The sequence below is a fragment of the Sander lucioperca genome, chromosome 2, assembly GCF_008315115.2.
Source record: "Sander lucioperca isolate FBNREF2018 chromosome 2, SLUC_FBN_1.2, whole genome shotgun sequence".
Lineage (NCBI taxonomy): Eukaryota > Metazoa > Chordata > Actinopteri > Perciformes > Percidae > Sander > Sander lucioperca.
The window spans coordinates 24,728,148-24,754,198 of record NC_050174.1 but is presented as its reverse complement, the minus strand read 5'-3'; the positions used below and the strand labels follow the sequence as shown (position 1 = coordinate 24,754,198).

Genomic DNA, 26,051 nt, shown 5'->3' with positions numbered 1-26,051 from the left:
ACGTCGTCACCTACCCAGCCGGCGGAAGCCTATTTTCGTAAGATATCATATGAATCAGTGTGCCTACATTTTCGTATTATTTTGGATCACAAGAATGCTGTGGTGTGTGTGTGTGTGTGTGTGTGTGTGTGTGTGTGTGTAGTGTGTGTGCATGTGCGTGTGTGCAGTATTATAGCATTTGGACCAGAATTTGAACTGTTCACAAAGTGCCCAGTGTGTCTGTGTTGTTCTTATCCAGGTCGCATGCTTGTGTTCTCATCCCCACCTGATCCCACCAGAGTCTGTATGACAGCACAGCGGAGCACTGTGTGTCTGAACACGTGTACTTGTGTGTACACAATATGAAAATGCGTATACGAGTGGAAAAGAAAAGTCACATGGAGCCGTTATGTCACACAGTCATAGACTCGATTTGTCCCATATGTGCTGTGTTAACCAGGTCTCTGTACTCACTGAGCTACAACAGCAGCCTGCTTCTTTCTTTTTTTTTAAACACCAGCACAATGTGTGTCCGTCACGTGGTGAAACTGAGCCCGGTCAGGGGATACCACCCTAGGGAGTGACGGAGGGGGGATTTAAGTTTAGAACCAGGAAGTGTTTTGATGAAAGCTGCAGAGCCTCGGGGGAAGGTTCTCCACCCCTCCTCCATTTTACTTTCCCTGCCAGCTTAAACACATCTGTCCTGGCCTGACCACTTATCCCACTCCTATATCCCTACAGCTGGAGCCTCCAACCAATGCCACATTCAAGGACTTTAACAGAAATGTTGGAATTTGATTTGATCAAATTGTTTTGAGCATTGGAACAAAACAGTGGTATATATATGAATCGAAAACATTAAACTGATTGGATATGAAAAATGGGATTAGGAGAGTAAGATAGTTTACTCTGAAGCCCGAGCCTGTTGATATGTAAATGTGGAAAGCATGGAAACCATGGCAACTGACAGGAAAAGTAATTGACTTCATTACTGCAGATAAGATGCGTTATATGTTTGTGTTTGTAATTTTGTAGATTCCACAATCTAACAGCTTCCAGATAACTAACTGTCTTGCGCAATTCATCTCAGATATTTTTCACTTAGAAGGAGCAACAAGCTGTGGCTTTTAAACTCTTTTTCATACCGTCACGCATAGGCCGAGCTCGGATGGAAGAGATGTGGCTCCAGCACCACCAAGGATTACTATAGGACAAGATTTCTGCTCACGTTCAAAACTTTCTGCCCATTCAAAACATATCCCACATGTCTGTGTGCTCTTAGAAGAGAGTAAAGAGAATAAAGTTGTAATAAAAAAAATACATAAAATAGTCTTAATATTACGAAAACACAGTCGTAATTTAAAGGGTCATTTCAGGTTTTTTCAACCTGGACCCTTTTTTAAACCCACCAGACTCCATTTAAAAGAACAATACTTTTAGCGTGTATAGAGCCAACATATTTTTCACATGTAAATCGGTAAACTATGTGTTTATTTCAACCCAAACTAGAGTTGTGATTTTGGAAAGTGGAAAGACAACCCAAAACGGCTTTTCAATGTCAAAGATTGTTGTTCCAATCAGTCACTTAGGCACAAAAACATAGGAAAATAGGGTTTCCTGGTTGAAAAGAAAAGGTAGTTAGCCTTTAATTTAGCCTTTAATAAGAATAAAGTCACACTATTTCATGAAAGAAGTCTGCTGTGCATTACATTATTCAGATCATCTGACAGACACAAAGTTTGGGGAAGCGGCTATACTCTGCTCTTCATCTGAGTTGGGAAAACAGAAACTAACTGAAAACACTTCTGATTATATGTTTAATCTATTAAAGGTCCCATGGCATTAAAATTTCATTTTATGAGTTTTTTTAACATTAATATGAGTTCCCCCAGCCTGCCTATGGTCCCCCAGTGGCTAGAAATGGTGATAGGTGTAAACTGAGCCCTGGGTATCTGCTCTGCCTTTGAGAAAATGAAAGCTCAGATGGACCGATCTGGAATCTTCCCTTTATGATGTCATAAGGGGAAAGGTTACCTCCCCTTTCTCTGCTTTGCCCGCCCAGAGAATTTGGCCCGCCCATGAGAGAGAGAGAGACATCATGGCTTGCAAACAAGTGAAGCATGAGAGTTGGTCGAAAAGTAATGCACTGTAATTTGCAAGGATTCCACGTATTTTTTACTGTATGCACCACATTGACTGCTTCTGTATAAGAACGCTGTGGGCCATGTAGGGAGGAGGTTGGGGTGGATGGGTGGGTCATAAAACACAGCGCTCGAAAGCCGGGGAGCGGAGTTTGCTTCCCGGGGAAAACAAAAGACTTTCACCCAGGAAATGCGTGTTCATTCCTCGGGAGTGTTTTAATCCAAACCACAATCTTTTTCCTAAACTTAACTAGTCGTTTTGGTGCCTAAACTTAACTGTCGTCGCTGCATGACGCTCTCCTTTTGTCGGCTTAACTTAACTGCCACGGCCCCCGAAAGCACCGTCATCTGGCGGTGCTCTGTACCCGGCTCGCGGTCACCTTTTTTCGGCTACCAACTGCCGCTGATACGAGCGAAAGCTCATGGAGCGCTGTAGCCGGCGTCACGTGACCAGCGATTTAGATTGGTGTACTGTATCATACGAACCCGTTAATGAGAATGCGTTGTTCTGTGTCTGTATGCATTCTGTCCTATTAGTGCGTAGTACTATTGAGTTATCAGATGGGTTTGCATAAGACAAATTATACTTTCAACACATCCGTGCCCTGTTTCTTCATGAATTTACCACTAACGCCCCCAATTAGTCCCAGCAAGAACACATTTCTGCCACTGCCATTGCTCTTATGCAGAGCAACTGAACGCAGCATAAAACTCGTCTGTAGTGCCTTGTTGCCTATACTAATCATCTCCTACTTCCAAAATTATGCATGCATCTCTGTTGAAAGTGGGACAGGTCCTGCTTTAAAGAGGGCAATTTTACCTTCAAGTGCTCCATATAAACTCTTCCTTCCAGTCATAAATATGATGTACAGTATACCAGCTGCCGAGTTCTTAGGGTTGTAGAAAAAACGACAGTACTCAGAGCATCCGCAACATAGAAGATAGCATGCATCAAATGCAATTGATGATAAGTAATAAAATGAGAAAATGACAACTAAAGTAAAAAGTGGGAACATATGGCACTGAAAAAAAATCCTGTCTTTTTTGCTCCCTAAAGGTCACATCTCTGCAGTTCATTTAATGTTCTTCCTATGCGCTTAACTTAGAATTACAATATTTTCTCCTGCATTTGAAGACAGCATAATTACTGAAACGGAGCTACCCAGCCCCCACACCCCTCATTCCCCGCCGCCTACCCCTCTCAGGGTCTTACTGGGAGGATTGTTAGAGAGCTGGTTGTGTTTTCTTTGTGCGGCCAGGCTTCGCTATCACATTACTGCACACATGCTGATGCAGCAGCTCCCGCAGCCCCACCATCCCAAGCCCGTCCCAGCCTTTCTCACCGAGCCACCCAACAATGGACTGAAGCAAATTACTATTTCAATTTAAGTAATGCCACATTACAGATTCCAATCGCAGAAATAAGTCGTTACTTTTGTTATCACCACTTCTAAATATAAGATTAAAAGTTGAATTATCCAGGAAATACATCCCACCCCGTCAGCCGCCCTGATTAATTTTCATAGAATTAGTCGTCGTCCCCTTGCACATCGCGCTGAGCTCAGATGAGAAAAGTTGGCTTTGCCTGGAGGAAATATTCTCTCAACTATGATTTTTATCAAGGAAGAAGGAGAGGGAAAGGGAAAATTAAGTTGAGTCACAATTGTAGAGGACAAGAGGATGCAAACTGACAATTTTATGGTTGTAACAGCAAGGTAATATACGTAGTGGTGTACAACATATTTTTCCAAGGGAGTAATAAGCAAATTAATATAATACTTTTTGAAACAAGTCCAAGAAAGAGTGACTGTACATTACCTGGCACATTATTCATACTCCTCGTTGGCAGTTTGCTCTCTCACAGTCAAAGTCTCCAATAACTCTACTGCCTCTCTTACTAAACACATTTGGCAACCAATTCTTGCAATATGTTAACTCAATAAAATTAGGGACTGTTAGAAAATGGTTGGAGTGGGGAATGGCGCTGAATCTTCAGCTGCCAGTTTGCTTCATTCGAACTGCTTGTCAGATGGTCTCATGGTATGTATCCACATAGGCGTTTTTTTGAATACAGGGATCTCCCCGCTTCTCAGCATTGGACACTTGTTGGGTTAGCCACTAGCAATTTCTCAATAAATTTCCAATCAATTCTTCAATGACCACTGACAAGCAAAGAAAGGCTACACCCTTCTACAACCGCGATGGCTGCATCTGATTGGGTGAGCGCTACATGTGGTCTGTCTGCTGACGAATTTCAAAACAGACCAACATGGCGGCTCGTATTATATGAAAATAGTTCACCAAAATGTGTTTCTGAAACCATTTTATGAGAGAAAAAAGCTGCAGTTGCTGAAAATGTCTTTTTTTTTTTTAGAGCAACAGTCAGTTCAAAAGATTTTCGTTAGTTTTCCAGAGGCAGCGAGTCAAGCTGGATGCCCCTGATTTGCATAAAGTAGCCTGGATTCAACTTTATGTGAATGAGGAGCGTGCAACTCGACGCCCCGCTTTTCCGAAGTCCCCCGCGACGCTACAAGAAAGCATTGCCCGGCTGCTCACATAGACAATGAATGGAAAGCGTGGAAATGACCCTTGCCTGTGGACATGTACCACAACAGCTCTGGAAACCTCCTTCCCCAACACATTTTCAACCACGGAGTAGTGTGGGCTGTGTCCACCAATCTCTGGAACTTTACGAAACTGACAATGTGACATTCACAGCCACTTCACGCTGTGATTAGCCCACTGTGCGAAGGTTAGAAAAGGAGCTGGGGTTCTCTCAAGCTCTCTTTTTTTGTTTGTTATCCCCATATTTAAATGATTATCATGTCTCTATGACCACCAGCTTTTCACTTTGCTTTGGAGTTTGGCCTTTTAAGGATAGTTTTGGGGATAATTTAATCAGAGGAACCTAATTACAAAAAAAACTGTTCGTAGTGTAACTGAAATTGAAACAATGTTGGATTTATGACAAGCAGTTTCCCAAGATTCCACATTTTTTGCCACCCTCTGTCATCGCAGACAGGGAAGACCTCTTTAACTGTACAAACACATCTGAACTTGACCTTTCCATGAGATAGAGATGATAGTTAACAGGACAGGAAAGCTACCAGGTCTGGTTGGGAACTGTAGCAACAGTGGTTCCCTCTGTAGCACCAGACTGAAGCAAAAGAAAAAGAATCAGTCAGGGTGTTTATTTTTCCTCCCAGCAGAAAAGGCCTTCATTGATGGTTTTGGATATGCTGCCCTTTCGGAGACACAGAGCGGTTTTGACCTGGCCTTTCTTTACTTTTTCCCTCTCTCTCTCACCCAGGAGCTGGAGGGGAGCTTGTAAAGTCAGCAGCCATACGTTGTGTTATAAAAATAATCCAGATTTTATTGGGATTGCCATGGGAGGGTGGCATAGGGGGGAGTGAGGGTTAAGTGTTACACAGCACACTTCACTTCTCTACTAGAAAGAAGTGCACTGTTATATACTGTACTGACTGCTCCACACACACGGAGACACAGGAGCTATTGGAAACAACAGTGGTGATTTCTTGAAGATAGCACAAAGGTAGGAGTGTTGACGTGTATGTGCGTTTCCGTGTGCATGTGAAGAGGCAGTATGTGTGAATCAGTGTGTGGGGGTATTAACAACATGCTGGTATTTAAACTGCTCCTCTAACAATGGGTCTTAAGTCTCAAGCCAGTGCCCACAGTCTGTCTGCTAACGGTACCAGTCCAGCCTCTTACCCAGCAGGATGGAGACACTCCTATAGCTCCGGCTCCAGTGCCAGGAAATGCTAAATATCACCAAACAATCCCACGGAGCCCCGTATAAATGCCACATCTGCCTGTAAACATCTAATTTTTGCTTTGTGCAGGAGTATCTGAGACTTCCAGAAACTTGACAAGCCCTATTGGCAACAGGGAAGCAGATATGTCAGGTTCAACTCTGGAAACATCTCACTCAAGGTGCTTTTGGCTAAAGGTCATTGAATAAATGGGTCTGAGCAAGTTCAAACACTGTCCAAGGCATTTTCAGGGGCGATACAATCACAGCTGCTCGCAGCCAGGCCCACATCTGACACTGGGCTTGAAGGACAAAGGGCTCTAAAAGAAATTGATAGATTAGAAAAGCGCACACTCAGTCATTTGTCTTTTGTTTTCCCTATCAGAGGCCCTCAGTGATGCCGTGTTGCCCGGGACAACATTATAAAGCATGAAAGATTGCCTAGCTTATGGGCATTTATGGCGAGTGTCAGTATTTTGACTGTTTTTCACGGCTGAGCGAGTTGCCCTTTAGGATTGCAAAGATGCCTTAGAAAGGCATTCCTACGCCCAGGCTTCAGAGAATGCAAGATGTGGCGTAAGGCAGGGGGGGCTTTGGCAGCCAGAGAGAAGCTCAGTGTCCCGGTGTCCGGCCACCAGGGTCACAGCAGTGGAAAATACCCTCGCTGGGATGGGTAAGGGTGTGGGAGGTAGAAGCGGCTGTCTCTAGAATTCAAACACTGTCAACCCTTCATATCTGTCTCATCCTTAACAAGATGAACCTGGAAGATTAGCCTACTGAAATGGGTAGTAGTTACAGTGGCAGAGGGAGCGGCGTGACAGGGATATTTGTCAAGAATTGGATTAAAGCAGATGGCTTTCTGAAACCTCAAACCAGTGTGATTAGATTTTCACCATTGAACACTGATTGAAGGATGATTGCATTAGATGATAGTGGGGCGGAAAAATACACACAAAAACAAGATCCATTTGAGCAGTGTGGCAGGATCGTAATCCTCTACACCCTGTTGCTTACACATGGATGTTTTTACCCAGTCATTGTCCTCACCGATTAGAAATATGTCTCAATGCCATCTGAGTGATGCGTACATGTTGTATTTTATTTCTTAGGACAGTTGCTACATTTAGGTGTGGCACTAGGGATGGCAATGTCAGCCTGTTAGTCTGTCGTTCGGTCCACCACTTTGTTCGAGGCTGAAATATCTCAACAAATATTGGATGGATTCCTTTGAAATCTGGGTACAGATATCCATGGTGCCTACAGGTTTACATTTGTAGTATTGAGTGTCTCAAATTATCTCGACACCGATTGGATGGATTGAAACTTGGCATCAGACATTCATGGTCAAAACCAATGACATTACACTCAGCCTTAGTTGTACTTTGTATTTAGTGCTAATTAGCAAATGTTAGCATGCTAACACTTGCACAACATGCTGAACATGGTATATATTACTCGCTAAACGCGAGAAACTTTGGGATTGCGAGCCTGCTTATGTTAGCATTCACCAGCCTCACAGCCAGCGAGGTAGACTTGTTTCACAATACCATACCACAAAATGAAGGTTTTTTTAATCTGAATACTGACGGCTTTGCTGCTTCGATTTAATATGTAGTATGGATGTGGGACACAGCTTTAGTCTTGTTTGACCATGCAATAGATAAGAAATGCACAGTCATAGAAACACATTCTCAGTGCTGGCTGGGGTTGGTATAGCTCACTGTATTCTACATTACCAGCAGCTTTCTCCAAGCAAACAAGTGGACACGAATGATGTGCATTCATAACCAACCACCGACAAGCCTGAGGCAGAAAATGGCCTTTTTTTTAAATGACTCCATATTCTTAAACCGAGGATGTTTTTTTGTTTTTTTATTCAAATGCTGGCCGAACTTTTGGCATCCCAAATGAGAGTATCAAATGTGGGCATAACCAGAGGCATTTTTTCAATGCATCTTCCTGCAAAAGAACAGAACAGTGTAGGAGTTAAGCTGCCCATGCATAATTTCTCTCATGTATGCCAGTGTGTTTGCATATGCAGAGCTGCCGAACAAGATTCATCATGCAGACTTTGGAGAGTGATGGAGTGCAGGGGAAGTGAGGGCGCTCACTGCTGTTTATTATAGTTAGCCAGCCAGGGGCGCAGCACAAGATGGAGAGGGGAGGAGAGATACCGGGGTCCCAGGGGCCCCAACCCAGCCTCCCTCAGCAGTTTTTCCCACTGCGCTGACAGGCGGCACACTCTCGCCTGGGGACTGGAGAAACCCCGCTTTTACAGCTCGCAGTAGAATTTAATAACCTCCTGAAGCCATTCCCCTTTACATAAGACAGTAAATTAGCATGCTGTTGTCCCATCAAGAGAGAAAGAAAGAACAGCAGTGAGGCAATCTATGCAGATATCCAAATTAAGCAGAGATCCAACACTGATTTATAGCCGTGGCGACTTTGTGAAATTAAATGAAAGAAACTTAGGGCTAAACCAGAGGTTTATCTCTGTCATCTGGCTGATCTATCACCCTGACTTTCAAGAAAATTAAGCTTTCTAATGTGGGAAAAACACTCTTCTTAACTGAACTACCTTGCTTTGATCAAAGCAGAGTCTTTTCTCTCCGTTCTAATCAAACAGCACAATTTCAACTGCAGGTCAGATAGAAAAGATGAGGTATGTTTATGAAGCGGTAATGAAAAGCAGTTCTTAGACGATTGATTTTTTTTATCTCCCCAAAACCGCTCTGATTAAAACCTCACTTGTCGCTTCCCATCGCCCTTTAATGAATATACAAGTTGAATGAAATGATGTTCTGTTGAGCTGTAATTTCCTTCTTCCGTCAGCGGAAGGAGGGAGCTACTCATCATATGGGGCATGCTTTAATACACTCATCTCAATGGATATTAACCACCAGGCGATTGCAGAGGCAATGAAACATTTTTGGGCCATTCATTCTTAGATGAAGACAGGAGATTTCTCCACTTCGTTCCACAAATGTTTACCCATGAAATTGCAATCGGATGAAATGTGACAGATCAGCAGCGGCTGAAAGCGGTTTTCTGTCAAAAAGCTAACGTTGCGAAAAGACCTTTAGATTGATTATGACAACTTTGGTTCTGCCGCCGTTTAGAATCAGACTGCCACAGCTGGGTGTTAAAACCATTCATTACTTCTGATTTCAATCTCTTTACGATCCAGCTGAAGGTTTAGTATCCTCTGTCATGAGGTCAATTCTGCCTACTTTAATTGGACTGATGTCTGTCATAGAAGAATCGTTCATATCGTCCGAGAAAATATATGTCTTACGTCTTTAACATCTTCCACAAGTGACAGTAGACGTGTGCAACACATTTTAACATCCACCTCTGATGTTGAAAAAGCTGTGAATTTCTCTGTGCTATTAAAAACTCCAGCTGACAATGAAAGGTAACATGAGGCAAATCGCTCAGAATAACAGTTTCCCAGCTCCAAATGTTCCACAGTATAAATCTCAGCTAAAGTAAACCCAAAGTCTCATTGTGATGGAAGAGTCCAAACGGAGGAGAGCGATGCAAGGAGAGCAGAGGCTCATGGGAGGCGGCCTGTGCTCTGCCTCATAATGACACTTTACCTCTCTTTCTCACCGCCTGGCCTGCTTACTACATTCGCCAGACGTGCTAAATAATGTTCCCGTTGCTGCGTGTCACTCACACAACCTTGGTACTACCAGTTCTGAGACACGGAAAGTCTGGAAGTGGAGCAAGACAATCATTTTGCATTATGAGTCCACCAGTTGAGGATATCATTTATGAAAGGATTTTCTTTTTTGGTCCTGCCTTGAAGCTGAAGCTCTCCCATTTAGTCCCGTTTAGTTCCCATCAATACCACCAAAATCTCTTTCTCTGCTGTTGCTGGGGGAGATTGACCTGAATTGTGAATCACTAGAGTTAATCCCGCCTATGTTTACTATATGAAGAGCTGGATTTCCAGACCCAGTGCCATACAGACCATCCTGGAAGCTAAGAGTGTGGATTAGGCTGCACTCAGGTTGATGTCTGCTTGCACACTGTCAGTGTTTTTTATGTCTTTATTTAGAATCAGTCCTCTTTCCACATTAAACTGTTACAGGGAAAAAGAACAAGTGTCACAGCAGCAGAAGAACGTATTTGTAAGTATCTAAGATACACATTACATCCATTATATACACTCCTGTATAGAAATGAAGCAAGGGAAAACTAGAGAAAAATAAAAGGTACAAAGTACTATATACACTATAAGTGTAAAGTATAAGGCAAGGCAGCTTTATTTTATAGCACATTTCAACAAGGCAATTCAAAGTGCTTTGTATAAAACATTAAAGAGCAGTTAGAAACTATTAAAAACAACAGAGACAAAAAGTCACAAATAAAGACAACAATGATGTTGCAAAAATGTATTTAATTGGATGTTGGTTTAAGTGTCTTGAGACTGCAGATCGCAGCGTTAGCAGCTTAAGATTCACTTATTTCAAAAGCAAAGTGTTTCTGATATAGACAGAGAGTCAGTTCTCATGAAGCATTCCTACATATAGCTACGAAAAACTTAATGCAGTGGAATTCGTATGTATTCCACGTATTTATTGCTGTATGCACCACAATGACTGCCGCTTTATAAGAGCGTGAAGATCCGCGTAGGGAGGAGGTCGGAGTGGATGGAGGGGTCCTAAAGCACAGCGCTTTCAAGAGGGGGAGCAGAGTTCCCGTCCCCGAAGAAGTTAAGGGGAAAACACAAGACTTTCACCCAGAAAACAGGTGTTCATGTCCCGGGATTACTATTTAAAGCTATAGCGTGTAGTTTATGTCGCCCCCATGAGGAATTCTAAGTAATGACAACAACACTGTCGGCGCATCCACATGATACAAGCCTTCCGTGATTGTGCACGTGCCCACACCCCTCCTTGATGTAGTTGCTAGTAGCCAAGGAGAACGCGGAGGATTAAAAAAACATGACGGATTCTTCAGAAGAGGTAATTATCTTCACTCGAGTTTCTGCGCGGGAAAGTCACCGGATGACCAATCTTCTGAACATAGTCATACTGAGAAATACAGAGAGAGTTGTGTGGAGCTGATAGTCTTAATTAGCTTTGTAGCAACTCATTTGGCAACGGCTTGAATGTAACGGACGTTCATTAATATCAAAAAGTTACGCACTAAAGCTTTAAGGGGACCACTGTTTTAATCCAAACCACAATCTTTGTGCCTAAACTTAACTGTCGTCGCCGCAGGACAGTCACCTTTTGTTGGCTAAACCTAACTGCAACAGCAGCTGAAACAACCGTAACCTCACTGTTCTCTGTACCCGGCTCACAGTGAGTGAGTAGTTTTCATATGATATCATACAAACTATGCAATACAATACCATTCATGAGATCGCGTTGGGCAAAAGGTTACATTTGGCAGTGTGATTGGCTTGAAGTCCAGTCGTTGTTTTAGCCTACTGAGAACAGTTTTGATTGAAGAGACTGACAGCTACAGGGACAAATGAAATATCTTGTTGTGTGGATTGACACTATGTTGATTGATTGATACTTTTTTTTTACACACCATTCCACAGCGTTAGACACACTTAGAATGCAACGTTCATGAAACGTGCCCATGTTTTTGGTGAACAGTGAACTGAACGATTCAGTTTGCAACTTATGAACTTGAACATGAGCGTTGTTCACTCTTGCAACAGTTAAGGACGCCCACGCAGAGTTTTACAGCACCCAGGGCGAGGATTTACGGCATGCCGACACAACACCGGCATGGCTAGTGCTAATGGAAAATCAGACCACAACAACACAGCTACCGGTACCAAGGAAGTTGCAGTTTATGTGGATATTTGACAGCCTTTTCTGAAGAAATTAGTACGGATTTAAATGGAAAAAATCTCACATTTCTCTGCAAACTGTGCCGGCTGAGTCTGAAGAAACAAGAACGGACGTCAATAATACATTTAGTTTGAGTGGGCAGTCACACTGTTCGGGGGCTTGGGATGGATGGGTAGGAGTCGCTAAAGAATAGCTCGGAGCAGCTCATAAAAAAAAATTTAAAAAACTGAATAAATGAACATAGACTAGTTCCTTTTTTGGGACTGTGAACGTTGTTCAAAATTCTAATTGTGAACTATGAACATGGACTAGTTCATTTTAAATGGTGTGCGCTGAACTTTGAGCTGAACTTAAACAACATGCTCGGATGGCTCCCTCTTGATATGATATGTTTATTTCACTGGTGCCAATTTATTTTTAAATGCATTAACTTTAACTATCCTTAGTGTCAAATTACTCACTAAGGAGCTCTGATGAGATCCTCTATATTGTGCTACCTGTATCTAATCGAGTTGGTAAAAAAATATGCTTATGCTTATTTCAAAAAGTTTTTTTCTTTCTCATGTTAAAACCGATTGCCTATGTTTTTAGTTATGCCATCAATGTTCCTCTCTCTATTTAGAGACTGATCATTGTTCATTTGTTTGTGTCTACTCTTGTAGGTTGTACCACTCTCTCTCTCTCTCTCTCTCTCTCTCTCTCTCTCTCTCTCTCTCTCTCTCTCTCTCTCTCTCTCTCTCTTTTGTTTTTTTTGTGTGCTGTAGAGTGTTTTAGAGTGTTTGTTGGGGACCCTTTTGAAAACAAGATTATACACCTCAAGGACTTCCATGTAGGGGCTGGGAGATGTCTGTGATGATGGTGTTCGGCCATCATCCTCCTCTCCCTATGGACCACACCAACCGGAGGACTGTGTGAGAGCAGGTATGTTTTCAGTACAAAAACAAAAGCTAAACTACTATTAAATCCATCTGCTGATCTGCTGAATTGGCAAGAATGATCCTCTGATCTGTAGAATCAATGTATATCTAGGCCTGTAACAATTATTACATAATTGTCTAGTTGTCAATTTTTTTACATAATCGCGGTGTATTTGTTTAACCGCAATTAATTGCTAACGTTAGCTAAGGTCTTAAGGCGTATGACTGGTAATCGTTGATTTTGTTTAGATATGCCAAATTGTAATCAAAAAAATGATTATTGGTCGGATTACATATTTTTTTGATAATAAAGAGGCGTTGTGTTCATAGGCTGTGTACCCGTGTTATTACATTATCTGGCTCACATAACAGTGATATAACCAAAAGATGTATCCTGGGATTCATTCAGAACTTGAATTTGTTTCAAAAAATGTTGTTTTTATATAATGTCGTTTTTATATATTTTAATTGTGTAACCACTTGAGCCACGGTGAAACGTTGTTTCGTGTATATGGTTGAAATGACAATAAAACACACTTCAGTTGAGTTGACTGTCTCACTGTCTGTCTGTAAACGGTAGGCGTGGCTTGGGAGTATACTCTAAAGCAGCGAAGCAAGTGCATTCTGGGATTTGGTGTCTTTCATCCACATGAGCCAAAAACACATTTTCTGGCTTTTCTCGGCCTAGAAGCCACCAATTTCTAAAATAATTTCACATTTCTACTACATAAGTGACCCAATTTAAAGATATATTAATCTTCCCAACGGTGGAATATCCCTTTACGTTGTTTACGTAACAGGTATGTGCATCAGCCTGTGATTGTGGGGATTTACACGGATCATAAAGTGAAAAGGAGTCAATAAAAAGTAAGTGAAACACACAGTACCCACCACCAGCTCCCCGGCCTTGTTTGCATTAGATTTGGAGGAAACGCTGAAAATAAATCGTCTATCAGCTTCATGTTTTCACCCTCTTCTCCATCAGTGATGCATCCGACAATGACTGAGTCATCAGAGAGAAATAATAAATGGCGGTTTCCTGTGTCGCGGCTGATGTCTGATGTGTAGAAGATGAGGAGAAATGGAGCGAGGGCGGTCCCCTGTGCTGCAAGCGGTCACGTATTCACACTTAGATTTGTGTGGTCTGTTGGTAAGGGGGGGTTAATAGAGTCTCATTGGTCCATATAGAGGGTAGAGCTGGGACGTATGGAAAAAAATCAAATACCACGATATTCTTGATCAAATACATCAATGTCGACATTGCGGCGATATTGTAGGTTGACAATTGGTGCTTTCACTAAATATTGACACAATGAGAGTTTCGATGAATAATCATTAATAATGTGGATACAATGACTAAGTGGGTAAAGACAAATAATAAAAATTCAGAAAACTGCATCAGTGTACTGTAATGCAGCCTTTAAAACCAGGAAATGACAACACTTGTGTCATGTCGATGTCAGTATAATATCGATATGTTGCCCAGCCCTAATATTAGGCCGCAATTTAGCACATTGGATTATATAGAACTCACTGCAGTCAGAAGTCATACAGACTAAAGAAACCTGTTTTTTTTCAAGATTTTATAATCCTAAAATGATCTATTGAAGCTCTTCTAAAGCAAAATGCAGATTTGAATCTTTTTATCCTCTCATATTAATTTCTAAAAAAATAAATTAAAAAAAAACATGCTAATGGGATGCTGTAATTACTCGCATATCCTTGTTATTGTTTATCAGATGCTGTGAAAAAAACAGAGTAAGCGAGAGCTCCGAGCTGCTGACTCGGTATCCGCCGCTATCTTTCTCTGCCGCTCCGTCAGCCATTAGTCTATAATTTATGCTTTCACACTCTCAAGGCCTTCTGCTCAAAGCAATGGCACTGCTGCATGCGAGTAAGTTTTCGCTTTCAATGTGTTGACGGCTGTACATTGACTGATAAACAAAAACGCTGACAAATTGAGTGCTCCTTCACACCCACTGCAGGTGTTCGAACATTAAAACCAAAATGGGGATTAAAAACTCCCATTGGAGTGGAGGTGTGAACTAAATTGCAGTGCAGTTTACCATAAAACGTGATACATTTTTAAAGGTTGGGGGGGGGGGACAGCCAAACAAACTTTGAATGTGCTGTGAATATTGTCTTGATATATGATCTAAAAAACAGAAGCTGGAGTTGCTTCTTGTACAAATGTAAAGATTCCAAGCATGGCAGAGAGACTGCAATATTGTCCGATCAGCAGCATTGATTTCTAAAGTAAGATTCGAGTGGCTTTCACAGGCCTGGGGGCCATGAAACTGGCTCAGCATACAGGAAATTGAGTAAGAGAACAAGTAAAAAACCCATATAAAGTTGTTCGGTACACTGAAACTCTTATTTATTCCACAGTGTCTGCTGAATAGGCTGCACAGTACATCAATAACAGATTGAATTTGAGGGCAGGAATGGAACTTCACACATGACTGCTTCACATAATACAGCTCAAGTCTATTTTATCCAACCTTGGGTGATAATAATCCCAGTAAATTAATTTTAATCATAGTGTTTCATTTTTAAAATGTTATTGACAGAGGGGAGGTCAAGGTCTACTTAGGTTTCCTAGTTTACGAATCTTGTCTTTTTATTTGAATTCCTAGAAGGCCATATCCACCATACTAAGCACGACTTTCTAGCATGAAACCCACATTTTCTCAACAGTGTCTCTTGATGTGGCCTGAGGCCGTGCTACTTCTCCTTTTCATCACTGAGCTGTTTTTAACACACTGCGGAATGAGAGTCTGACTCCAAATTAGTGTCCTGAATCCAAACTCATTAACTCTCAAACCAAACATATCTGTGCCAGAGCGTCTACAACGTGATGTGTGTGTGTGTGTGTGTGTGTGTGTGTGTGTGTGTGTGTGTGTGTGTGTGTGTGTGTGTGTGAGATTATGAGCATTATAATTCAGTATTGTTTATTTGGTAATCTGTCTGCGTGAGGATTTGGGCAACTATCTTTACAGCGTTTCCATCACGCAGCATGTAAATTCAGTCTGCGCTAGACACACATTTACAGACGGCAGTCAACAGGAATTGAAGTGCTGAATGTAGCAAGATATTTGGAAGATGTTTTGTTTTTGGGAGACAGCCGATGTCAGCCTTAGTTTATTGATTTGTGCTGGTCTTAAAAGGCCCCATGCTGCATCAATACTTACCATATAAAACCAAAAAGAATGTGCAATATTTTCTATGCTAATCCATAGAGATTATCATTCTAATATTTGCCTTCTAATCTGCACACTTAATCTTTGGATCATAATCCCATGTCTTGTGTGTTCTTTCATGTTTTTGTCTCGTCTGCTCAGGATTATTAATTTTATATCAGATATTTAGCCGCTTCTGTAGAGACTGCACATTCAAAATAATAATAATAATAATAATAATAATAATAATAATAATAATAATAATAATAATTTATACTTTATTAATCCCGCAAGGGAAATCACAATGTTTAGCAGTTATTCTGAGCACGATCAATAAAAACACTGAAAACGTATGCTGTTGTTCACTTACTGTATGTTTTGTATTCCAACAGTTCACAATGATTTATTTATTCTTGTAGGCAACCTAAACTTAGTAGTTTGTATGAGTTGGCATTGAAATATCCCAATGTAGGTCTGAAGGGAATCCTCCCAGCATGCCACGGGGCAACAAATGGATGAAAAGATTTCTAATTTGATGTGTTTTTGCATTGTTCCTGGCGTTATTATGTTTCACTTTGTGTTCTACAATGTTTCCACTGCTTCCACAATACCAATGTTGTTATACAGTTAGTTGTTAAAGGTGCGTTCCACCGATTTCACACATTTAGTACAGCTCACATGTACTTAGCCTGTAAAAAACAGTTGTGTAATGTCTTCAGTGACTCTGGAGGAAGCTTTTTTAAAGTCTGAAAAGATAACCCTGATGACATCATCGGGGTTATCTAGGCCTGGGCTTTGATACCCAACATTTTAAACAGAAAGCCTAAGTTACAAACTCAACATGTGGAGTTTGGAAGACATTTAGGAAGCAAGGGGGGGTATTAAATTAAATTGCATTATGGGAAATGTAGGATTCAGTGTTTTGTAGCTTGGCCCATACAAGGGACTATAAGTCATTATATTTCAGCCTCTGCTTGATTGATTGATTGATTGATTTTATTTGCCCATTTCATTATAAAATACGATACAACTATGCACCATACATTAAAAACAAAACAAAGTAAGGATAACACAATAAAGCCCTGAGGCTTATTTCCGTTGTGGTCCCAAGGGGTGAGCAAGTGGCAGCAGGTCAAGCATCAATCATCACAAACCATACAAACATTAAATAGATACATAAAACAATACAGTAATAAATCCTCATACTACGCTACGCTATGCTGCTCTGATATAATTTCACATAACATCAACATTTATTTGTGCCCCACAGCCCTCCATCCAGATTAAGTTTTGGAAGAACTTGGACCCCTCTGATTTAGACCATTCTATTTTTTAATACATGCTCTATTTGTCCACCAAATGTATAAGTGCAATACTAAATCACTGGAGTACCACTTTAAGAGTATTAAGCAATATATACAACATGAGCGATGTTGTGTACATGATTGGTGGCTTGCTTCCCAATGTGATTGCATATACTGTAGTAGAGTGACTTTGGCTCAAGAGTAGAGTGGATATTAATCTCAGAGTTGATGTTAAAAAAACTAATTCTCCCTGTTGTTTGTTCTCAGTCAGGACAATGAACTGCAAACTGCTCTTGAGTAACAGGCCAGACCTTTAAAACATGGAAATGTGAAAATACAATCATTGTGTCTTGTGTCTTAGTGGATAGCCAAGGGGTTAGGGTTAGAGTTTTGAAGACACAAGATACTCAGATTTGGTTATTAATTTGTGTCTGATTTGGTTTTCCCACAAAAGAAGTGCAATTACCTATTAAAAGAATTCTTGAAATCACATCTACTTCTTCTCCCTTGTTGAAAAATTTGCTAAAAATTCCTTTCTCAGTGTGCACTGGAGGCTTCAAAGTTCCAAACATGTGTAAGTTGTATACTGGACCATGAACCACACTAGTTGTGATGTCACAACATCTGCCTACAGCTACACATGTTAAACTGAGATTTAATGTGGAAATTTCCTTCTTCAGCAAATGAAAGTGAAAACAGCCTTCTAGTGTAAAAACTTTGCACAGTGAAGCTTAAACATCCAAGAGATTTAACAAAAACCAAAACACATGTTGAGTGGAGGGGGGCTTTAAGAAACAAGACTACCATATATGGTCAATGTGTTGAATTATGGCCAAATATTTAAAAAAAAATAAAGAATAAATTGGACATGTGATTAGATTGTAGCCTGGTCCTAGCAGACTCTGGTACATTTCATTTGTACAGAGAGTCTGGCCTCTCTCCATTGACAAGTGTTAACTTCCTTGAAGGCGGGTACTCTATTGAAGTTTAAAACTATTGGATCTGCCCAGAGCCACTCTGGATCTGCCATAACCAATCACTAACGTTTGGTCGTGACGTATGTCATGCAAGAGGGGAGACCGACAACAATCGGCTTATATTTAGCATTAGCATCAGCCTTAGCCTTAGCCAACTCCTTCACCACTAACGGAGCGAGCTGGAAAATCTAACTTTTCCCGAACCCCGTGGGGGAGGAGGGCCACAACATCATGGCCACCAACAAAACTCAGCAAAGATTGTTCTTGCTTGGTCTTTAACTTCTGGATATTCGGCAGCGTTGCTGCCACAATTGACCGAATGGCTTCGCTCGCATCTTTCTAGCGCATGTCCTCAACGTCATCGTTCTCAGCCACTCCCTCTGTTCGCTGTTTGGACCGCCAAATATTTGGCCGGAGAAAACCTGCGAATATACTGTCGGTACACGATCCGTTCTGCCTGCACGATCCGTTCTGCACATGCGCAAAATGTTCGCGCATGCGCGGTTGTACGAGGATTTACGACACTGCACGATCTGTTCCACGCTTCCGGTCGACAGCCAAGCTAACGTTAGTTTAGCTAACAGCTAATTCGGCTAACTGCTAGCTGAGACAGCATGTAATAACTTTAAAAGACCCTCAAAATAAAACTTGAAAATAAACGTTGACATATATAACAAACACCTAACATATATAACAGCTGTTACGTCAGTTCTACTTTACTTGTGCTCATTTAAAATACAATCACTCAATACTTGTCTTTATTGTTATTACTGTGAAGTCTTAATTTAGCTGTAGCCTGCTTTTCCCATTACGTTTGAGTTAACGTTATTTTAGACTGAATCTAGATGTCAGCTAGCGGTTAGCCGAATTAGCTGTTAGCTAAACTAACGTTAGCTTCCCGGTGGAGGCTAGCCATAGGCTAGCGTGGAACAGATCGTGCAGGTCGTATGGATACGTAAAACAGTATTATCTTGCGCATGTGCAGAACGGATCGTGCAGGCAGAACGGATCGTGTACCGACATATACCACAAACCCAGACGGAGTACTGAAGGAAAATGGAAATTGAGCGGAAGTACGTAGGAGGGTGGAGCCAGGCTAATTAGATTATAGACTGTATTTATATTTCAAATACAACCAAATGTTGTTTCTAGAGCAGCAACAGTAAAGTTTACAGCAGCAAAGTCACAATATAATATCACCAGAGACAAAAATCTAAAATGTCAGTTAAATAAATAATATTCCTGACATCAAAATAGTGAGTGAAGTTGAGAAAGAATGAAGAACACAGACAGACATCAGTCGGAGTCAGTCCCTCCTCTTGTCCTCTCCCTGTGCCGTGGTGTGGAGAGCAGGGGCTGCTTTGTCTCAGCCAGCAGCTAATACCCCTTTCCCACTGGCTAACAAACTTACTTACACCTGCTGAGATCTGTCTTTTGTCTGCAGTGGAAAAGGTTACAGTCAGCATTCCAATGACTCTGCAGTAGGCACGGGTATTTATCGGCTCCTGCTCCGATTGGCAGTGATGGAAACAGGACACCCGGGTAGATGCGCTGATTTCCGGCGTGACGCTATGATGCATATCGCCTCCGTTGGTAACTTCTGTCATCTTGGCCACAAATTCCTGTCCGTATCCGCCCAAGCACCGCTCAAATATTAAATCAGTTGGCACTGAGTTTGAATAAGAGACTGAATAAGTAACAGATATAAAAAAGAAAGAACCACTGTAACATTTACACTGGCCTCCATGCTGCTTTCTACTGTTTACTAATCCTTTGTTATAAGAGTAGTAGAAGCAGATAGGTTGTGTGTGTGTGTGTGTGTGTGTGTGTGTGTGTGTGTGTGTGTTTGTGTGTGTGTGTGTGTGTGTGTGTGTGTGTGTGTGTGTGTGAGACCGTGTCTGGGGAGTGTGTGGTGGAGCAAGTGACGGTGAATGCAGAGCAATCAGTCTGAGCAGAGGAGGGTTTACGTTTATTAGCAAATATATCAAGCAGGGATGTCACTGGTTTGGAGAGAATAAACTAGGCTACAGCGTTGTTTTTTCAGAAGTTGGCACTATACAGCATGGCTGTAATCTTCTGTAATCATGACTTTAACCTGTAATGGAGTATTTTAACAGTGTGATATTGCTGCGTTTACGAGTAAAAGATCTCACCACTGATATCATACACTGAACAAAATTATAAACACAACACTTTTGTTTTTGCCCCCATTTTTCATGAGCCGAACTCAAAGATCTCAGACTTTTTCTATGTACACAAAAGGCCTATTTCTCTCAAATATTGTTCACGAATCTGTCTAAATCTGTGTTAGTGAGCCGAGATAATCCATCCACCTCACAGGTGTGGCATATCAAGATGCTGATTAGACAGCAGGATTATTGCACAGGTGTGCCTTAGGCTGGGGGGGGTGTCAGTATCTGGTGTTATGGTTAGAGTTAGGTTAGGGTTCATGCCTCTCTCTCTCTCTCTCTCTCTCTCTCTCTCTCTCTCTCTCTCTCTCTCTCGACCTGACTGCAGTTCGTCGTCGTAACCGACTTGAGTGGGCAAATGCTCACATTCGATGGCATCTGGCATTTTGGATTGGTGTTCTCTTCACGGATGAACCCTAACCCTAACACCAAATACTGACTGGTTTTTGTATATATTTGGCCTCTTCTTATGGGACCGAGCATTTATAATGATAGCAGCAGATAAGTAGCAATTCAAGTTTTTAAAACAATCAATGAACATACCTTATACAGGTTATTTGAATTATGAATGAATTATGAATTAATGAAAATTATGAATAGAATAGACGAAGAACAAACACTTGGTGAAAAGCTTCATCTGAAATGAGATCAAAGACTAAAAAAACAACAGATTATTTTACTCTTGAACTATTGCATTTTACTCAGCTCGGTGCGATAATAATAATGCTGTATTAATAGTGTAGCCTATTGATCTCTTCTGGAACATTTTCTCTGCCGCAGAGGGAGATCAGAGCGGGTTTAGAGCTGACGCCTTGCTCACTGGATGAAAAACCAGACCCTCTAGTCTAACAATGGGCTCTTTAACAGCCAACCTGCTCGCCAGCCCAGCCCCGTTATAAAAACCCTCTGGGTGACTCAGGTCAGACCACAGCCGAATTTAGCCCTTTTTTGAGGGTGCTGCACCCCTAAACTTGATCCCGGCACCCCCAAAAAAATTGCTAAAAAATATTCTGTTAATCTATCGTGAGCTAAGGAGTTCTGCTCTAGGAATATCACAGCATCGTGAAACTAAACCCAGAATCTAGATGCCTGGATCACTCAGAAAAACATTCTGAGCCATTTTTTGAAAATAGTGCTTGTCAGCCATTAGTCAAAATAAATCGTTAATTTTCAAAAGTTATTGATACTGCATTTAAAATGTCTGCTTTTACATAGATAAGTATCCAACAAATAATAATTTCTAGTTACATTATTCAGTGTTTCCTCTACCACAATACTCCAAAGTGATGTTAAAATGCACAGTAAATACAGTAGAATAACGTTTTTAAAAAATTGCGTTAAAAAGGTGCCAGGGTGTGTGAAGCTCCTATCCTAGAATCTCCCCTAGGGTCAGACCCCAGGTTGGGAAGCACTTTGCCAAAACAGACCTTCACTTTCCACACAATGAAACGGTTACTAATCAAGCAGTGTAATGGCTGCTGGGGGCCCCTGTCTGCGCCGGGGCCCTTGTTCCGAGAGGCTAATGGGCGGAGACCTGTTTGTGTGCCTTTTTTGAAATCCTCCCAGGTCCCTGCTGTGATGCGTACTGCAGGAGTTGGCTGGGGGGCGCACACACGCTGCAGCGCCACACACACACACACACACACACACACACACACACACACACACACACACACACACACACACACACACACACACACACACACCACATCATTTCCAGTGGAGATTGGCACAGAAACGCAGTGCCACGACCACTCCAGCAGCCTATGTCTGTTTGGTACGGACTGCTGAAACTTGTGCGCAGAGAGGCGGATAGATTCACATAGCTCGTCCCAGATAGTGGATTAAATTCACGGTTTCTTTTCTTTTTTTTTTTTACCCCTTTTTCTCCTCCTCCTCCTCCTCCTCCTCCTCCTCCTCTGGTTTCGTGTTACAAAGCCTTGGGAGGGAGTTGCGCGGAGAGTCAGTTCCTCTGTGTTACAAACTGAATGACAGGATCATATGGCTGGATTTGCCTTATAGTCCAACCATTAAAAAACAGAAAAGATAGAGGAAATTAAAAAGAGAGAAGAGAGAAGGCGCGGGCGAATTCATCTGAAATTGATGAGGATGTGGAATAATTTATAAGTCAAATTCAAAAAAACAAAATCCGAGGTAACGGAGAAAGAAGAGAGGGAGGGAGAAAAGGATACTGGATCTGTCGTCAGAGAAAGACTGGGAGACGGAGAGGAAAGCGCAGGACGCGTTGCCTGTAATCACCACCACCATCACCGTAATAATAAGGTAAGTTTATAGCCGTTATTTGTCGTAATGGTGGGTGCAGTGCTGCGAGGACAGCTGGATGAAAAGTAGACGGAGGAAGCAGAGGTGGAAGCGAAGGCATCCTGATCCGGAGTCTCCGGATCTCCAACTGTTGCCATGAAGCCAGCTTTTTCTTGGAAATAGGACGCCGCCAGATACAATGCGATGTCTAAACGGCTCCTTTAGGTGTTGTAGGTTGTCTTTTCAGGGGCTCAATGTGATGCAACTTTATCTCCATTACGCGCAGTGTAAACACAGCGCACTGCGGTCAGGAGCAGTTGGAAGGGAATCAACTCCGGGCTCCATGCTGTAGTCTGTGTATCTACAGTAACACTGCTCCATAATCACAGCCCAGTAATGGAACTTTAACGTGTAATATGTAGCCCACAATATCACACTTATTATATATTGTGCTGTAACATGCCATGGTTAGATCTATGCACCATTTCAAGGGGGAAATAATTTGATATTTTATTATTTGCTTGTAATATTTCCATGTCTGGAGTGTCTGTGGTGCTCTATAATGAACTTTTAGGAACCTTTCTTAACTTGATAGTGTTTTGCATCTTCTATGGCATCAATATAATATTTCATTAATATCCCTAACTTATAGGCTAGTTTGTGACTTGTGTTGGCTGCTGGAAGAGAGACTTTTTTAGAGTTAATAGAGATGTTGTGGCAAATACAAAGGATTCTGCGCTCACATACTGTAGATGCATGCTTTTAGAGTTGTAGAGCATCTTACTGAAAACATAGCCTATAGAGAGATTTTACAGTAATAGTTCATTTTCACATATAGTTAGATATAGGCTATGACAGCCCTCATCCACTTCCAGTGCCATGATAATGAGTCCCTACAGTTGCTGCTTCCATTTCCCGCTTGCTCAGCTGACACTCAGACATGAAGCTCTTATGATGACAATAATCCACTGACTTGACATATTGGTACTTTGGAGTACTTTTCCTCCTTATCCCCCTTCTGATTTTTTTTGCCTTAATGAAGTATTGGCTTCAGTTGAGTGATTATTGTAATTACTGAGGAGGAGGAGAAGGGCAGGCGTCCACACTGGATGGAGGATTTGTGTAAAAAGGTGGTGGTTTAGGAGGATAAGTGGGGGGTCTGTCTAGTTTTCCTGGTCTTTTTTTTATTTTATTTTTTTTACAAGCTGGATGGTGCCACTGGCAGTTAACTCCCAGACTGTACAGGGGGAGTATGGCCTTTCAAAATAAAGACAGTAAGGGTTGTGGGAGAAGTAAGTGGAGTCATGTTATTGCCATGTGGGATGGAGGATGACTTTATATGAGCGTTATTGCGCTTCAGGATCCACTTTCGGCTTTTAATATGTGGGTAATTTGCTCATAAAGTTTGTCAAAGGATTTCTTTTTCATAAGGTTGGTGGGGGTTGGATGTGTTTGTGTGTGTCACTGTGTCGTTTGCAAAGATTAATGAAAGTAATATACTTGAGCCGCAAGTTGACATTTGCAGTGTAGAGAGATGTAAGCGGTGGATAATCCAAGCGAAATTCACTTTGCTCACCTTTTAATTTGTAAAATGAAGTTCACAGACCTTTAAGAGTAGATATACCCATTGATATAAATATGGAGAGATGATTACACAAGACTGGTAGTCTAGATTGGTTGTTTAATGCATTCTTCCTTACATCTGCATTATTCTCAGTTAGAAAAAAAACCTTGAAAATCCAGTTTTATCCAGGGCAGTTGCAACAAAGACACACACGCGCACACACACACACACACACACACACACACACACACACACACACACACACACACACACACACACACAGGCTGCAGCCCTCTGGCCCCAGATGTTAATGCCTCCATTGAAAGAGCCACAGGACTCCTGCCGACTCGATCTCTTCATTGTCGGACAGACAATGGACTCCACATCCTGACAGCCAGCCTCCTTCCCATCTTCCCTCACACACTCCTCATGCTCCTCACACACACGCACACAATTAAACAGCACACAGTCATGCAGACAAAGGACCGCATGCATTCATACATACACGCAAACAGGCATGCTTTTACAGTCGGATTCAGGCACACACTTGTGCAGCTTCACACACACTACACACTTTCACTTAGTGGCTTTTTAATATTCTTTTTAATATTCTACAATGTTTGAATACAAGTTAGACAAGTGTGGGATTTCGTACAACTTGTATCTGTTATTTATGTGTGCTCACGTCCCCTCTGGGTGTTGCGTTGTAGCCTAAATGTGTTCCTGCTGTCGTCCACTTCACAACAGGGCTGCAGCAAACTGCATGCATGCATTACTTTCATAAAAGACTAATCATCAATTCATTGCTTTCTCTATAGAATGTCAGAAAAAAAGAAAAAACAAACAAAACCAAAGATGTTTCTTTTACTGTGATATAAAAGCTGCACATCTTGACATTTGAGTAGCTGGAAAAAAAACATTTTGTTTTGGTATTGTTATTTGAAAAGTGATTCAAACAATGAATCATTTATCAAAATGAGTTGCTGATGAATCAATTACAGTAATCAACCAATCAGTTGTGTCATTCATGTGTTTGCCCACCTTTGTGCATGTGTGACATAAACAGTGTTTTGACACAAGGGTCAACATTGCATCATAGCCGTTACATCGTCACAGGACCAGATGTCTCCTCCGTGTGCTTGTGTGTGTGTGTGTGTGTGTGTGTGTGTGTGTGTGTGTGTGTGTGTGTGTGTTTATTGTCATCTCTGTGTCACATGCATCACATCAATGCAACGGGTACTGTAGCCCACATGGAGAGCAGCTGAATGCACAGTAAACTCCCATGATAATGCAATGATTTCTGATAATGCAACACAAAAGCTTTGCATACAGGAACACACACACACACACACACACACACACACACACACACACACAGACCTTTCACTCTGTGTTTATGGTGTTGTGAGAGCGTATGGATCTGAATATGCTAACAATAATGTACTTCTGATGGTGAGAGAGGCTTTTTTTCGTGTGTGAGTGTGAGTGTGTGTGTGTGTGTGTGTGTGTGTGTGTGTCTGTTGAAATGTGTGTTTAAATGTGAGTTTATATGTGTGTCTGTGATGAACAGAGATATGGTTCGTGGCAGGCCAGATGCAAGGTTTGGAGAGCAGAAGCAGATGGGTCGTGTGTGTGTGTGTGTGTGTGTGTGTGTGTGTGTGTGTGTGTGTGTGTGTGTGTGTGTGTGTGTGCACGCTGGAGAAAAACAGCGGGAGGCAGGGCCAGGCTGGACAGGCTGATGTTTAGAGAAGAAGGAAGGGAAGAGGCTTGTTTACAAGACCTTCATGGTAAATGGACTTTGGCAGGGTGCAGGGTCAAAGTGATATAAACCTTATGTTTTCATGCTTTCTGTGCGTATGTGCCTGCATTATATATAGATATTAGTTAATGGTGTGTGTGTGTGTGTGTGTGTGTGTGTGTATGTGTGTGTGTGTGTGTGTGTGTTGAA

At 41.7% G+C, this 26,051-nt stretch overlaps 1 protein-coding gene and 1 long non-coding RNA gene across 3 annotated transcripts in view; one reads left to right on the top strand and one right to left on the bottom strand.

Annotated features, from left to right (window-relative positions):
- Nucleotides 1-2,814: 2,814 nt before the first annotated feature.
- Nucleotides 2,815-26,051, bottom strand: part of LOC118493852 — a 210,705-nt gene continuing 187,468 nt past the window's right edge. The window contains exons 2-3 of the long non-coding RNA XR_004895885.1: nt 13,520-13,525; nt 2,815-2,831 (exon numbers count right to left, since the gene is read on the bottom strand). This is a non-coding gene — a long non-coding RNA (uncharacterized LOC118493852). The remainder of the gene's footprint in view (nt 2,832-13,519; nt 13,526-26,051) is intronic.
- sema4c (sema domain, immunoglobulin domain (Ig), transmembrane domain (TM) and short cytoplasmic domain, (semaphorin) 4C) overlaps nt 22,008-26,051 on the top strand; it is a 114,145-nt gene continuing 110,101 nt past the window's right edge. For both annotated transcript variants that reach the window (XM_031300580.2, XM_031300579.2), the window contains exon 1: nt 22,008-22,560. The gene's annotated coding sequence lies outside the window, so the exon portion shown is untranslated. The remainder of the gene's footprint in view (nt 22,561-26,051) is intronic.